The sequence below is a fragment of the Rutidosis leptorrhynchoides genome, chromosome 4 (assembly GCF_046630445.1).
Source record: "Rutidosis leptorrhynchoides isolate AG116_Rl617_1_P2 chromosome 4, CSIRO_AGI_Rlap_v1, whole genome shotgun sequence".
Classification (NCBI taxonomy): domain Eukaryota; kingdom Viridiplantae; phylum Streptophyta; class Magnoliopsida; order Asterales; family Asteraceae; genus Rutidosis; species Rutidosis leptorrhynchoides.
The window spans coordinates 642,332,903-642,346,331 of record NC_092336.1 but is presented as its reverse complement, the minus strand read 5'-3'; positions in this window follow the sequence as shown (position 1 = coordinate 642,346,331).

The following is a 13,429-nucleotide window of genomic DNA, read 5'->3' as shown; positions in this document are numbered from 1 at the left end:
TATATGTACTCGTATCATACCTAGCTCCTATACGTATTTACTATTGGTATATACACATCAAATCACCACCTAACCAACTCTTGTTACTACCCTAGGTATAAAGTAATTGCTTTTGTATGATTGTTTGACAAATACACAAGATTACAAGCTTGAAAATTTTGTCCTTGCCCCCCCCCATATCACGTTTTTAAGGAGACTCATGGATCATCATTTTGATTCATTTTAACTTCCAATTTCTAGCTAAAAACACACACTCTTTCAAGAACCTTAAACTCCATAACAATCCAGCAAGTTACCAAGAAGATCTAGCCATAAAAACCTTACTTAATCACCATAAGAAAACCCTTACAAAAACACTTCAAGAATCCTTTCCAAGAACACAAACTTACTTCCAATCTTTCATCCAATTCCATCACCCTTTTGGTTCTAGGTTCTTACTCCTCTTTTACAGCAATCTTGTCCAAGTAACTTGAGGTAGTAACTTTGTTCATAACCTTATTCGATTCATATATATATAGCTATCTTATTTTATGGTATAAAATTTTAACAACAAGAACATAGTTTGAATGTTTTCAAACTTGTTTGCAAACTAAATAGATCCTTCTAACTTAACTTTTAAAATACTTCAAGACCTATAATATAACATAAATATATGCTAATTTAACAAGGTATAACTTGGTTTTTCAAAGAACACCTTAAAAACTGAATTTACGACGTCGGAGTGTAACCGGGGGCTGTTTTGGGTTGGATAATTAAAAACCATCTTGAACTTTGAATTGGAGGTTTATATTCTGGAAAAATGATATTTCTTATGAATATGTTAACACATAAAAATTTCATGATTTAATTCAAAGTATAAGTATTTTTAGAAAAATGGTCATTAAATGATATTTTTGTAACAAAAATGATTAACTTCATAAGTTTCACTAAAGTTTGACCTATGACTTGTGATTTCGAATACAAACTAAGGTATTTACAGTTCATATTCTTAAAGAGGGACTCGATCCAAGGAAGTGGCAAGTTGAACCAACGAAAACGGAGTTGTAACGAAGAAACTATGACCAAAACGAGATCGGATATCTAAGACTAGTTTAGCTACGAAAATAATTGGAGAAAATTAAATAAATCACATATTTTTAAAATAACATGATATTTCATATATATGTACTCATAATTTAATTTTATATGGTTCAGGATCACCCGTAAACAATACGAGAAGATTAATCATAAGATCCCATGATTGTACGCAACACGTCATTTGACAACACCGGTACTTTATGTACGCAACACGTCATTTGACAATACCGGTACCGTGGGTCAAGATTAATCTCGACCAATACATATACGATGGGGGTTTTTATTTATTTCATTGGGGGTTTATTAAACACCTAAAAATGAACCATTAAAATTGAATTACTAACATCGGACTGCTAACTACGGACTAAGAAATTATTAAAAGTATTAAAAGTATAATAAGTATATATATGTGACGATTGTTTAAAATGGAAATATATTGATAAACTATATATGGATAGGTTCGTGATATCAATCGGAGACCAAGTCGAAATTACATATCTTCAAGACAAAAGTGAGTATATAGTCCCACTTTTAAACTCTAAGTATTTCGGGATGAGAATACATGTATTTTATGTTTTACGTTATGGACACAAGTAACTGAAAAATATATTCTACGTTGAGTTGTACCACTGGCATACTTCCCTGTAGCTTGGTAACTGTTATTTACAGCGGTATTGTAAACGCGAATCCTGTTGGTAGATCTATCGGGCCTGACAACCCCAACCGGACTGGACGACCAGTATTCAACGGTTGCACAGTACTTCGTTTAGTGACTACACTTGGTACGGTGTAGTAAGATTTCATAATAAAGGGAATATGCGACGTGATTAAATGTTAAGTATGGTTATCAAGTGCTCAACCACTTAGAATATTTTTATTAAAATGTTTATATATGAAATCTTGTGGTCTATATATTTATATCGCTGCCGGCATTAAACCTATATCTCACCAACTTTATGTTGACGTTTTAAACATGTCTATTCTCAGGTGATAACTAAAAGCTTCCGCTGCAACATGTTGAATTTAAACAAGATCTTGAGTATGCATATTTGTGTCAAAAATAAAACTGCATATCGGAGGATTTGTAATGTAAAATATGCTAGAAATTGTATTGTTATCATCACATGTAAAGTTTGTAAGTCTAAGATTATCGCTAAACGATAATCATCTTTTTATTGTCTAAAGCTTGTATTAAAATAAGAGTTATGGTTTGTAATGTAAAATAAATGCAGTTGTTCTTTTAAAAATGTCGCATATAGAGGTCAATACCTCGCAATGAAATCATACGTTATCTAACTCGTTCTTATGGTTAAGGACGGGTTATGACATGTGGTATCAGAGCGGTGGTCTTAGCGAACCAGGTTTGCATTAGTGTGTCTAACTGATAAGTCGTTAGGATACATTAGTAAGTCTGGACTTTGACCGGGTCTGATTTAAAAACCATTGCTTATCATTGTTGGTTAAAATTTATATGTAAATATTATGTAGTACTAATGGGTTAGTTGTTGTGTGATAGATGTCGGGCTCAAAACTTGTTATCACGTTCAGCGACTCCTAACCAGAATCTTCAGATGGTGTTCCAGTCATTAACCTATCCGATGACGAAAATAATATCTTTGGGGAAGACTCACAAATTCCGGATGAACCGACTATAGAGAACCCGGAAAGTGAACCCGAGGAGGAAAGTGAACCCGAGAAGGAAAGTGAACCCGAGGAGGAAAGTGAACCCGAGGAAGAAATACAGGAAATTACAAAAGACGAGTTCGAACTAGGAAAGAAACGAAAGGCTAATGAATTAGAAAATTCAAATCCCGAGTTTAGTAAGGATGATGTGGCACCAACTCCACTAGACACTACCACCCCTATTCCCGCTATTTCTATTCGTTCTATCCCGGCATCCAGTTCTTCAGTCCCACAGCCAAAATATAGGCAGACAGCCAGGATAAGCGTTAAGCGATTCTTTGAACCTAAACGTCCTAGAAAATAGACCAAACGATGCGCTGCCGTATTAAACCATGGGATCATATAATGTTTTGTATAATATTATTAGTGTGGTTTGCTTAATGTTCGATGTAAGATAAGCATATGTAAAATAGTGAAGTGTGAAATGCAATAATTTTCCATGGTTAAGTATTATTTAGATGGTAGTAATTGATTCTGTACTAAGCTATTAAGTATGGACATTAACGGGTAGGTACTACCCTAGATATAATTATAAAACGCTAATAAGAAGAAAAGGCTTTTATAATAATACCTGGTTCATATTATTAATAAGCTATAATGTACTGTAAATATACACTACATCTATAATATTCCATGTGAATAATTATTTTCTTTTCATTCTTATAGAATAATATGGCGCGATTGAACCGAATGACGGAACAAGAAATCCAGGAACTCATCAATCAGCGAGTGAACGACAGAATGTTATGGGTCGAGGCTGCAAGAGGTGCTGCAGTTAACCCAAATCCTCGTGTGGGGTGCACTTACAAAACTTTTCAAGCTTGCAAGCCCTCATCATTCAGTGGAACAGAAGGACCGATCGGTTTAACCCGATGGATAGAAAAGATGGAGACTGTGTTTAAAATCAGTGGTTGTGTTGAAAAGGACATGACCAAGTATGCATCATGCACTTTACAAGATAGTGCACTCACGTGGTGGAAAAATTATGTGAAGGCTGTAGGAGGAGATGTAGCTTATGATACTCCATGGGAAGAATTCAAAACAATGTTAATCAACGAATATTGTCCAAGGAACGAGGTTAGGAAGTTGGAAGATGAATTACGAAGTCTGAAGGTTGTTGGTACTGAAATCACCAACTACAATCAGCGATTCATGGAATTAGTTTTGCTATGTCCTGAATTGGTTCCAACCGAAGAACGGAAGATTGAAATGTACAAAGATGGTTTGCCCAAAAAGGTCAAGGCAAACGTTACAGCATCGAAACCTAAGACAATTCATGAAGCTATAACCATGGCAAACGAGCTAATGGATCAGGTCATCATGGATAAGAAAGCATCCAATACTGATGTGAAGGTATCAGGTAACAAAAGAAAGTGGAATGGAAATTATGATCGAGGTAACCAACAACAATCTTTTAAGAAACAAGAAACCACGCAAGGTGCAGGTAGTGGTTCAAGCTTTGGTTACAAAGGACAAAATCCTTTATGCAACCGATGCCACAAACATCACTCTGGCTACTGTAATGTGGTATGCAACAAATGTAATCGAAAGGGTCATCTTGCTGAAGATTGTAGGGCTCTCGTTACAAATACAAATGGTACCAAGACTCCTGCCACCAATGCAAATAGAACTGCTTTGGCTACCATTACTTGTTATGGGTGTGGAAAACAAGGTCACTATAAGAGCCAGTGCCCGAATCCAGAGAAGAATATCGGACCTGCACGAGGGAGAGCATTTGTTATTAATGCTAGAGAGGCGTGTGAAGACCCGGAGCTTGTTACGGGTACGTTTACCATTAATAACTTATCCGCATCTATTATATTTGATACTGGTGCTGATAGAAGTTACGTGTGTAGAGACTTTCACGCTAAATTGAATTGTTCATCATTACCTCTAGATGCTAAGTACATGATTGAGTTAGCTAATGGTAAACTAATTAAAGCCGATAAAATTTGCCGTGATTGTAAAATAAATTTAGCCGGAGAAACGTTTAAAATTGACTTAATACCCGTAGAATTAGGAAGTTTTGATGTAATAGTCGGCATGGACTGGATGTCCAAAATAGGAGCTGAAGTTGTGTGTGCCAAGAAGGCAATTCGCATTCCTCGTAAGGATAAAACGCCAGTAATGATTTATGGAGAGAAGGGTAACTCAAAGCTAAAACTCATTAGTTATTTGAAAGCTCAAAAGCGCTTGAAGAAAGGGTGCTATGCTATCTTAGCACATGTTAATAAAGTCGAAACGAAGGAAAAAGTGAAGAGCATCAATGACGTGCCTGTGGCAAGAGATTTTCCTGAAGTCTTTCCGGAAGAGTTGCCGGGATTACCTCCATTTAGATCTGTAGAATTTCAAATAGATTTAGTACCAGGAACTGCACTAGTGGCTCGTGCTCCATATAGACTTGCACCGTCCGAGTTAAAAGAACTTCAGAGTCAGTTAAAAGAATTACTGGATCATGGATTCATACCACCAAGTACTTCACCGTGGGGAGCTCCGATTCTATTTGTTAAAAAGAAAGATGGATCTTTTAGGATGTGTATAGATTATCGTGAATTAAATAAGTTAACTATCAAGAATCGGTATCCACTACCGAGAATTGACGACTTATTTGATCAACTCCAAGGATCATGTGTGTACTCAAAAATTGACCTAAGGTCGGGCTATCATCAATTACGTGTCAAAGAAGAGGACATTCTGAAAACTGCTTTTCGGACACGTTATGGTCATTACGAATTTTTGGTCATGCCGTTTGGGTTGACAAATGCGCCAGCTGTATTCATGGACCTCATGAATCGAGTTTGTAGTCCATATTTAGATAAGTTTGTTATCGTTTTCATTGATGATATTCTTATCTATTCCAAGAGTGAGCAAGAGCATGAGCAGCATTTAAGGTTGATATTAGAGTTGTTGAGAAAAGAACAGCTATATGCTAAATTTTCTAAATGTGCTTTCTGGTTGAAAGAAGTGCAATTTCTTGGCCACGTTGTTAGTAGCAAAGGAATTCAGGTTGATCCAGCAAAAATTGAAGCCATTGAAAAATGGGAGACTCCTAAGACACCAACGCAGATACGCTAATTTTTGGGTTTAGCCGGTTATTATAGAAGGTTTATTCAAGATTTTTCCCGAATAGCTAAGCCGTTGACAGCGTTAACGCAAAAAGGGAAGAAATATGAATGGACTTCTGAGCAGGAGAGTGCATTTCAATTACTAAAGAAGAAGTTAACTACGACGCCTATTTTATCGTTACCAGAAGGGAACGATGATTTTGAAATATATTGTGACGCTTCGCGACAAGGTTTTGGTTGCGTTCTTATGCAACGGAAGAAAGTTATTGCATACGCATCCCGACAATTAAAGATTCACGAGCGGAATTATACGACGCATGATCTAGAACTGGGAGCAGTCGTGTTTGCATTGAAGATATGGAGACACTACTTGTATGGGGTTAAATGCACTGTGTTTACTGATCATAAAAGCCTTCAACATATTTTCGATCAAAAATAGCTGAACATGAGGCAACGTAGGTGGGTTGAGTTAATAAATGACTATGATTGTGAAATTCGTTATCATCCCGGGAAAGCAAACGTGGTGGCCGACGCTCTAAGTAGAAAGGAACGAGAACCAATTCGAGTACGAGCGATGAACATAAAAATTCGCATGAATCTCAACTCACAAATCAAAGAAGTTCAACGAGAAGCACTTACTAAAGAAAATATAGGAAATGAAATAATGAAGAAGTATGAGAAGCAACTCGTTATGCGGGAAGATGGAATTCGATATTTTGCAAATCGTATTTGGGTACCGAAGTTGGGTGGATTAAGGAAGTTGATATTGAACGAGGCACATAAGACAAGATATTCGATACATCCTGGAGTTGGAAAGATGTACCAAGATCTTAAGACGCATTATTGGTGGCCTAATTTGAAGACAGACGTTGCAACATATGTTGGGGAATGTTTAACTTGTTCCAAAGTCAAAGCAGAACACCAGAAGCCGTCAGGGTTACTTCAACAACCAGAAATTCCAGAATGGAAATGGGACGGTATTACCATGGATTTCATCACGAAGTTACCAAAGACTGCCTGGGGATACGACACCATTTGGGTAATTGTTGATCGTCTTACCAAATCTGCACATTTCTTGCCTATAAAGGAAACAGATAGAATGGAGAAATTATTACGATTATATATAAAGGAAATAGTTTCAAGGCATGGAATACCTATTTCCATTATATCTGATCGTGATAGTAGATTTACCTCAAAGTTCTGGCAATCACTATAGGAGGCACTAGGAACTCGTTTGGATATGAGTACCGCATATCATACGCAAACGGACGGGCAGAGTGAAAGAACAATTCAGACTCTTGAAGACATGCTCAGGGCATGTGTGATCGATTTTGGAAACGGATGGGATAAGTATCTACCATTAGCAGAATTCTCGTATAATAATAGTTATCATGCGAGCATTAAAGCTGCACCATTCGAAGCATTGTACGGAAGGAAGTGCAGATCTCCTATCTGTTGGAATGAAGTAGGAGATCGACAATTAACTGGTCCCGAGATCATACATGAAACTACTGAAAAGATAGTACAAATCAAGGAGAGATTGAAAACAGCCCGTAGTCGCCAAAAGAGCTACGCCGATGTCCGAAGGAAACCATTAGAGTTTCAGATCGGTGACATGGTTATGCTAAAGGTGTCACCTTGGAAAGGTGTAATACGTTTCGGTAAAAGAGGTAAACTGAACCCAAGATATGTAGGCCCGTTCAAGATCATCGAACGCATTGGACCGGTAGCTTATCGACTCGAGTTACCGCAACAACTCGCCGGAGTACATAATACATTTCACGTCTCGAACCTCAAGAAGTGTCTTGCAAAGGAAGATCTCACCATTCCTCTTGAAGAAATTCAAGTTGACGAGAAACTACAATTCATAGAAAAACCAATCGAGATCATGGATCGTGAAGTTAAACGGCTCAAGCAGAGCAACATACCGATCGTTAAAGTTCGTTGGAATGCACGAAGAGGTCCCGAGTTTACTTGGGAGCGAGAGGATCAAATGAAACAAAAATACCCGCATTTGTTTCCCGATGACGCAAAATAGGTACGATTTTAAAATTTCGGGACGAAATTTATTTAACGGGTAGGTACTGTAATGACCCGGACTTTTTCGATCAATTTATACTTATAAGATTAATATTTACATAAATTAAACCTTACCAACATGATAAGCAATCCAAATTGTTGAGATTTATGTTTTTGAAAAGAGTTTTACACAACGTTTGACCGTCTAGTTTAACCGATGATATCACGAACTATATAACATATGATAATTATACGTTTGTGTATATATATGTATATATATATATTTAACATGACCTAAGAATGTTTTAATATCTCATTTTGTATTAATAACAATAAGTTATAAGTATATTTTGAAACTACTAACTTAAGTTTTCAAAACGATAACCATACGTAACGTTAATTGACATAAATACTTATAATCTATAATGTTTATACATATATCGTATAAGTAATGTATTTAATCACTTTTTAAAGACTTAAATACATAAAACAATATAAGTGTATTCACAAAAGATAGCTATATTTGAATCCTCATTCCATTTTTCACAAAATTTCTATACGTATATCTAGAGTATATGTACTCGTATCATACCTAGCTCCTATACATATTTACTATTGGTATATACACATCAAATCACCACCTAACCAGCCCTTGTTACTACCCTAGGTATAAGGTAATTGCTTTTGTATGATTGTTTGACAAATACACAAGATTACAAGCTTGAAAATTTTGTCCTTGCCCCCCCCCCCATATCACGTTTTTAAGGAGACTCATGGATCATCATTTTGATTCATTTTAACTTCCAATTTCTAGCTAAAAACACACACTCTTTCAAGAACCTTAAACTCCATAACAATCCAGCAAGTTACCAAGAAGATCTAGCCATAAAAACCTTACTTAATCACCATAAGAAAACCCTTACAAAAACACTTCAAGAATCCTTTCCAAGAACACAAACTTACTTCCAATCTTTCATCCAATTCCATCACCCTTTTGGTTCTAGGTTCTTACTCCTCTTTTACAGCAATCTTGTCCAAGTAACTTGAGGTAGTAACTTTGTTCATAACCTTATTCGATTCATATATATATAGCTATCTTATTTTATGGTATAAAATTTTAACAACAAGAACATAGTTTGAATGTTTTCAAACTTGTTTGCAAACTAAATAGATCCTTCTAACTTAACTTTTAAAATACTTCAAGACCTATAATATAACATAAATATATGCTAATTTAACAAGGTATAACTTGGTTTTTCAAAGAACACCTTAAAAACTAAATTTACGACGTCGGAGTGTAACCGGGGGCTGTTTTGGGTTGGATAATTAAAAACCATCTTGAACTTTGAATTGGAGGTTTATATTCTGGAAAAATGATATTTCTTATGAATATGTTAACACATAAAAATTTCATGATTTAATTCAAAGTATAAGTATTTTTAGAAAAATGGTCATTAAATGATATTTTTGTAACAAAAATGATTAACTTCATAAGTTTCACTAAAGTTTGACCTATGACCTGTGATTTCGAATACAAACTAAGGTATTTACAGTTCATATTCTTAAAGAGGGACTCGATCCAAGGAAGTGGCAAGTTGAACCAACGAAAACGGAGTTGTAACGAAGAAACTATGACCAAAACGAGATCGGATATCTAAGACTAGTTTAGCTACGAAAATAATTGGAGAAAATTAAATAAATCACATATTTTTAAAATAACATGATATTTCATATATATGTACTCATAATTTAATTTTATATGGTTCAGGATCACCCGTAAACAATACGAGAAGATTAATCATAAGATCCCATGATTGTACGCAACACGTCATTTGACAACACCGGTACTTTATGTACGCAACACGTCATTTGACAACACCGGTACCGTGGGTCAAGATTAATCTCGACCAATACATATACGATGGGGGTTTTTATTTATTTCATTGGGGGTTTATTAAACACCTAAAAATGAACCATTAAAATTGAATTACTAACATCGGACTGCTAACTACGGACTAAGGAATTATTAAAAGTATTAAAAGTATAATAAGTATATATATGTGACGATTGTTTAAAATGGAAATATATTGATAAACTATATATGGATAGGTTCGTGATATCAATCGGAGACCAAGTCGAAATTACATATCTTCAAGACAAAAGTGAGTATATAGTCCCACTTTTAAACTCTAAGTATTTCGGGATGAGAATACATGTATTTTATGTTTTACGTTATGGACACAAGTAACTGAAAAATATATTCTGCGTTGAGTTGTACCACTGGCATACTTCCCTGTAGCTTGGTAACTGTTATTTACAGCGGTATTGTAAACGCGAATCCTGTTGGTAGATCTATCGGGCCTGACAACCCCAACCGGACTGGACGACCAGTATTCAACGGTTGCACAGTACTTCGTTTAGTGACTACACTTGGTACGGTGTAGTAAGATTTCATAATAAAGGGAATATGCGACGTGATTAAATGTTAAGTATGGTTATCAAGTGCTCAACCACTTAGAATATTTTTATTAAAATGTTTATATATGAAATCTTGTGGTCTATATATTTATATCGCTGCCGGCATTAAACCTATATCTCACCAACTTTATGTTGACGTTTTAAACATGTCTATTCTCAGGTGATAACTAAAAGCTTCCGCTGCAACATGTTGAATTTAAACAAGATCTTGAGTATGCATATTTGTGTCAAAAATAAAACTGCATATCGGAGGATTTGTAATGTAAAATATGCTAGAAATCGTATTGTTATCATCACATGTAAAGTTTGTAAGTCTAAGATTATCGCTAAACGATAATCATCTTTTTATTGTCTAAAGCTTGTATTAAAATAAGAGTTATGGTTTGTAATGTAAAATAAATGCAGTTGTTCTTTTAAAAATGTCGCATATAGAGGTCAATACCTCGCAATGAAATCATACGTTATCTAACTCGTTCTTATGGTTAAGGACGGGTTATGACAATAACTGTGGGTAACATGTGGTTGGATCATCATCTCGATTGTTCATTATTTGAAGTGTCTTCAGGAATTTCGAAGGGTATGAACACAGATTGTAATCGTTAATATACATATGATGTTCTAGCACAGTTTTGAAGTCAAAGTATAGCCTTAAAAGATGTAGGAATCTAAGAGTGATGATACCGATTATATCTCGAATTGAATTCTGCGATTTCAAAATCAGAATATGTAATTGAATTTGAATGAGTATGGTTATTTTGATTTCTATGAAAGAATGTATATTGTTGTGAAAGTAGTGAGTATAGTTGATGATTTGCTGAACCAGAATCAAAGATTGTATAGTGTAACATGTTAATTGTGAATTTATATATCTCTCGGGTATTACCTACCTGTTAAAAGTTTCACAAGTAATATTTCATACAAGAGAATTTTTTTATTACAGTCTTTATGAAAATATATATATGTATATTTTCTTTAGATGTAATACAGATTTAATGAGTTAATATTAAATTAAACTCATTTGATTTGGAATTATGATTGAGAAATCCCTAAAACTTCAGAAGTTACGTAATCTTCACTGAGTATTTCTTCTATTTGAATGAAATTATGAATTACTACTTCATTATTCATCTATTGATATTTCTTCGATGAATGATGTTGGTGTTGGTGGAAATTCTTGTGAACTTCGCAAGACACGAATGATGATTCTTAGAAATTTTCGAGTATATCGAAAATGAAAGTGTAAAATCAAACTTATAATTGAATAATACACTTGGTTTATTATGAAATGGAATTCGTCGAGTTGAAATGGATATTGTAGCTAACGATGGTTAAGTTATTACCGAAGGATGTACTTCATAACATATTAGTAACATGAATTATCCGAGTATCTACTCTTTAAAATTTCACGCGTAATAGCTTAGTACGAAAAGATTTATTGTGGTTTCAAAACTCTATATATGTAAGATATAAATTCTTCAGTGGAAGTGAGTTAACACTTTGTAATTCGTTGATACAATATACTCATTGTTGATTAGTGATGATGTTTGTGGTGATTATGGATCTAGTTGAACTTGTGATGTTGTAGCTGCTGCTGATGCTGACGATGCTGCCGGTACTGTTGATGCTGCTGGTAAAATAAGTCTAGTTTTTAATTCACGCTCCTTTCTTGTCAGGGTTTCTATTCTCTGTTATTTCTATCCATTCATCTGATTTGCGATTTGAATAAATAATCTCTAAGACTTTGGAGATTACATAATCGCCGCAGAATGTTTCTCCAATGAAGTTATGAATCAATACTTCATTGTTTGTTGTTGTTGGTATTCCTTGGTATCTATAGGGAGTATGACATTGGTGCTTGTGGGACAGATTGTAAAGTTGAGGTTTACAATGCAGTTGTGGTTGGTGGTGGTAATGGTACTGTTGGCATTGATGATGGTGATACTGTTGATGCCGGTGGTGCTGCTGGTGCTTGTAACCTTTGCACCATATTCTCTAAAGCCACTACCCGAGAGCAAAGCTTGTTGACTTCTTCTATTACACCGGGGGGATTGGCGGTTCGGACGAGCGGATGAATAAGATCCAGAATTTGAGATTGTATATAATCATGACGAGATACTCTGGAGATGAGAGAGAAAATGGTATTACGAACATGTTTGCCGGTAAGTGCTTCAGGTTCTTCGCCAAGAGGGGAATGTGGTGGATGGAAGGGATCACCTTCTTCTTGTCTCTAATGATTAAGTAGGCTACGAACCCATCTCCAATTCATCCAGAATAGGAGATGGCTGATTGGTTGATCCATTCCGATTACACTGCTTTCTGAGCTCGAGTGGGAATCCATATCCGAATAGTCTAAGGAATTTGAACTAGATACGTGATCCATCTTGTATAATCAGGGAAATGATTTTTTTTATATGAAATAGATTATAGGATTTAGATTGGTATTCTTCCATACATAATTTACATATGTATATATAATACCAAAATTCCATAAATCACGGAGGAATGTTTGAAAAATGTCAGGTAAAGTTTACAGTAATAGATATGCCAAGATATGAATTTGTATGTACACTATCTATGCAATAAATGCAAGAAAACGCGTCTAGACTTAGGAACGATAAGCAAGTAATTTCTGATAAGAAATGATAAGCAAAACTCGGTAAAAACAGATACGGTCATAGTCCAGACTCACTAATGCATCCTAACAATTACCAGTTAAACACACTAATGCAAATTCTGGTTTCCTATGACCTCAAGCTCTGATACCAACTGTGATGATCCGTCCAAATCCCTTTGGACGAATACATCATTCATCGATTTCACAGTGAGGTACTGACCTCTACATGATACGTTTTGTAAACATTGCATTCTTTTGAAAAGGCACACCATAATTGTATATCAAATTCCAAGGTTTTTGACATTTGATGATTTCTACATATAGAAAATTACCGTAATTAATAGTTTACAATACTACATCTGTTGATAATGCAGTCAAAATAAGATACATGGTGATGATTTTGTGAATGCAACGTTTTCTCTATAAAGCATGTATGACTCCATGCACATAGCTTGTATCACATATAAGCAAACAGCGAAAGACTTCTAGGAAC